Source organism: Limulus polyphemus, unplaced genomic scaffold (genome assembly GCF_000517525.1).
Source record: "Limulus polyphemus unplaced genomic scaffold, Limulus_polyphemus-2.1.2 Scaffold8463, whole genome shotgun sequence".
Classification (NCBI taxonomy): domain Eukaryota; kingdom Metazoa; phylum Arthropoda; class Merostomata; order Xiphosura; family Limulidae; genus Limulus; species Limulus polyphemus.
The window spans coordinates 22,467-27,176 of NW_013674073.1; positions in this window are offsets into that span (position 1 = coordinate 22,467).

Here is a 4,710-nt window from a genome sequence, read left to right on the forward strand (position 1 = left end):
CTCTAAAGCTGTTGTATTCAACTTAATGATAACTCTTCATCTCCGCAACTTCATTTGGCTTACAAATTCAAACCTCATCGCTTACATTGTTTTTATTATGGTTGAAATGTTCGTTTTAAGCCATGTCGTGTATGATGGATCCACTTAGCAGACTTTAGGTCCAAATTGTTATGCTTTTTACTAAGACAGTATCTCAATTTCACATCCAAATGTTATTGAGATGTTTGACAACATCGAATGTTATGTAAAATATGGAACATTTTGACCCATGATCGTCCCATGCATGAAAACCCACTTCAGGTATGATATGTGGCACATTATCAACACATGACACAATATGAGGCCTGCACATATCCTCCTGCCTGTACGCTTGAGTATAGAGAAGAGCTCACTTGAGTATTGAGAAGAGCTCTAAAACTGCGTCAGCTGATATACAATATCTCCTTTTTTACAGCTTTGGCTGTCTACCTGGTGGACTTAAACAGTTTCATTAGCTTATGTTACAGACGCATATATTCAGTGATGATGTAAATGTTGAATGTTTTCTTGGCCCAAAAGTAAAGAGGGCATTTTTCCACCCTTTATCCCATATGTGTCTGAACAATGTCTGGCACTGCCAATTCCTCATAATGTCTCCTTTCTTTCTACATTATTATTCAAACTAAATCCTTTCCATGATACCATTTTATTTATTTTTTATTTGGCCTTGTGCTATACTGAAGTATTGTTGAATAAGAATAATCAAACCACAAGTAGGTTCTGTAGTAATCCTGTTTCGGAATATTTAGTTGGCAAGAACGAGTTAAAATAAGTAAGCGGCGTATTGAAAACAACAAACCAAGATATAACAGAAAACAAGGAACTTTATACTTATGCTTACCATTATTTGTCAAAAAGTTGAAAAATCACTAAGCACTCTCACGAAAAAAAGATGAAATTAAAACCAACTGACTGAAAAGCAAATAACAGAAATGAAGTTAGCTGAGTTTTATGTTTAAATTGAAGTGAGTAAACTGTTGAAATATAAATACTGCTATGGATGGATTTTTATAGAGGAAACAGAACACAACAAGAAAGATATCTTACTAGTATGTCAGAAAACAAAAGAACCAGAATTAAAACTGAGAATGCTTTGAATTTATTTCAAAGTGACGTCTGTGAGATCACAATATATATATATATAGGTTGTAGGACCAATAACTTGCATTTTAAATCATATCAATTAATACCAGATGCCTAATTTTAATAAAATAATTAAATGAAAGGAGTAATTAATATTATTTTATAGCAGTTTGTCTTGCCTTGTCAAAGCTATGTTATACATTTATTGTTTGGAGCGGTGCAATGTTTTCAGTTGGAAAAACAGCAAGTTTCTTAGGCTGGGGTAAATATCATGATAAAAAAATGGCAAAAATGGCCTAGTTGCTAGCGTGTAGTGCTACGAATGAGAAGGTTCAACGTTCGAGCCTTTGATATGCCACTGAATGTGCTCCGCACTTTCAGCTGTGTGAGCGTTATAAAAGTAACATTCAATCGTACTGTTGCGTCAGCGAGGTCACGTGACTAGTGTCACGCCACTTCTCTCGAACCTTCGGGAATAGTCGGGAGATTACTAGATATAGGGTAGTCTGGTATATATATAAGAGGATGACAACGTGACGGAACAATGTGTGTAGGTAGTGAGTAATTGATCTGCAGTGAGAAAGTATTGTTGAAGTTAACGTTCGTTATAGCGTTTGTTTTAGCGCAAATGTTGAAATCAAGTGTATCGTGAAGTTATATTCAGAAAGAATAAACCAGTTTTATTAAGTAAGGACTTGTGTCGCTAAAGTTTCGTCGGAACGAAGTTACGGAAAGTTAATTAACAAACGGAGACGTAACAGTACTATTCAATTAACTGTAGCTTTTAGGCGGCGGGTGCTGCTGGCTGGTTTCCCTCCCTATGATCAACGATTTTAAACTAGGGACGGCCATTCAGCTCGCCTTTGTGTCGTAAAAGTTACTGTTCAGATACATATACTAAATATATAGCATATAACTATCTAATAATTCATTAATAAACTTTTTAATACAAAAAATTAGCTTTATAGCTAAAAGTTATCACGTTGATATTGGATCTTTTTAATTAAACATTTTTTTTTAAGTTTTATTCGTAGGGCTGATATAACGTAACAAAAGCATGACGTCGTTACACGTAAACAACCCAAGTAGTAGTTCACCATCGAAACATAAATCAATTTTGTACTGTTACCATTGCCTTTACTGGTTATATGTGATATTATAACTGTAATGTGTTGTGTTGATGATAGTTATTATTAGGTTTATGTGCGTGACAAAGTTATTATATTGTTAATTAAATATCTACTTATATTAGTTTATAAATTCTATGAAGCGATGATTTTGAAACGACACGAGATGGTGCTTAAATAACTAGAAAAAACCTTTCAATGTATAGATTTTCGCCTGTGGGCCTAAAACAAAAATCTAGGTTAAAAAACATCATTAGGCCTGAACGGAACGTATGGTCCTCATTATTATATAACGTTAGGTTGTTTACTTCCGTATCACCTGGTGGTGGCCTTGACCGTGCGATAGTTATCGAGCTTGAATCGAGTACGAAGATTACCTTTCATTACAAGATACGTAGGCGGTTCGTAAATGCAGAAAAACAATGCCAAATAAATAACAACGAAAAAGAACTAGTGGTGTTAGAATAGGTTGGGCAACTGTCCCAGGGCCCAGATGTACAGGAGTCAGTGGCGTCATTTGCTATGGGGAAAACGAGAGCAGTTGCCACCTCCAGCTTTTGATGGATATAATATAATCACATACAAAATTATCAAAGTTCTCTACCCAAAAGAATAACAGAAGTACAATACAGAGAATGTTATATATGCTGGCACAAGTTTTCTTCCTCAAAATGTTTCTGAAATGACGCCACTGACAGGAGTCCAAAGGATTCACTGAAAGTTGTTCAAGTTTATATAAAACATGAAATAAATAAAATATGAAAATGATTGAATAAACTTTAATGGTGATAAAAAAAAAGTCAGTAATTACTCAAGCCGGAGTTTTAACCCAACCCCATACGAGTAAGATAATGCACCAGACTTTCATAAAGAAGAACCAGAATCGAATCTTTGTCATTACAAATATAGAAAATAGTCCTGAGAACTTTCCCTGAAGACGGCAGCAGATTAGCAGCCGAAACAAAAGGACAAAGGATTCACTGAAAGTTGTTCAAATTTATATAAAACATGAAATAAATAAAATATGAAAATGAGTAAATAAACTTTAATGGCGATAAAAAAAAAGTCAGTAATTACTCAAACCGGAGTTTTAACCCCAGACGAGGAAGATAATGCACCAGACTTTCATCAAGAAGAACCATAATCGAGTCCTTGTCATTACAAATAAAGAAAATTTTCCTGAGAACTTCCCCTAAAGACGGCAGCAGATTAGCAGCCGAAAGTAGGACAAAAACTACTTAGTATTAGTATCTAATTATAAAAAGAAAATCGTTACTAATTGATAATTAGACTTAGGTGATCGTATAGGTTGCTAATCACGATAACGATTGTTATCCAATCGCCACATGCTTACAGTAAGTATTTCGTTTTTTTTTGTTTTTGTTTTTTTATTACAGTTTGACGGTAATATTTTGATTAAAACATTGAGAGACATAAGGTGCAACATATGTTAAATTATAATTTCATAAACAAAAACAAATTAAAATTGTAATTGAAATCAATGTAAATTGTGTGGTACTGCATCACAATAAGACTTATAATGTTAGTCGAATCCTTATCTACACTCTTAATCAAGCCGCAAAGATGCAAAAGTCCTCGTCGGCAGCAGTGTCACACTTGTAAAGTGTGCAAGTGAAATGTTATTACATATATTTCTGTCTAGAAAACCCTGTTATGGCTAGTATAGGAAGACGCGGTTAATTCAAATTATAATCGGCTTATTGTGATGTACTATAACAGTAAGAAAGTAGTGTCAATTTAATTATTATTCTGTTTCGAAACATCGAGCTCATAAGAATGGTAAGAACCTCGAAAGATTGTAACTAGTCTACTGACAGGGAATGAAACACGTACTATTATAATAAGGCTGAACTCTCGGTGTCAATAACCCTTGTTGTGAATAGGGCTGTAGGCCAGAGAGGTAGGTAGACACGATTTGCGTTAGCAGATCAAGGCGTGATAAGACTAGTCTGTAAAATTACAGTTGGTTGGGAATTTTGTAAACTTTTGCTTGATAATGGGACCAATAATATTATGAAACGGGTTGTTCGAGCAAAAACTAAAATAAAGGACATGATCAAAAAACTACGTGAAAACCTATTAAAAATCATCGGAAGCTAAAAGAAATTATTATTAGAAATACAATATATAAACTAGACATTATTTCGAGTTTGAGTTACTGAACAGTCATGCATATATATATATATATATTATTGAACAGTTTTTATTTAAAATAGATTGTCATTGTAAGCTATCGATTATAAGAAAATACAGAAACTAATGTTAAGTAGTTATATGAGGAATGAGATCAGAATAACAGTGAAAATTAAAGATTATAATGTTAGATATATATTGTTACGTCTCCGGTCGTTAATTGATTTTCTGTAACTTCGTTCTGACGAAACTTTAGCGACACAAGTCCTTACTTAATAAAACTGGTTTATTCTTTCCGAATATAACT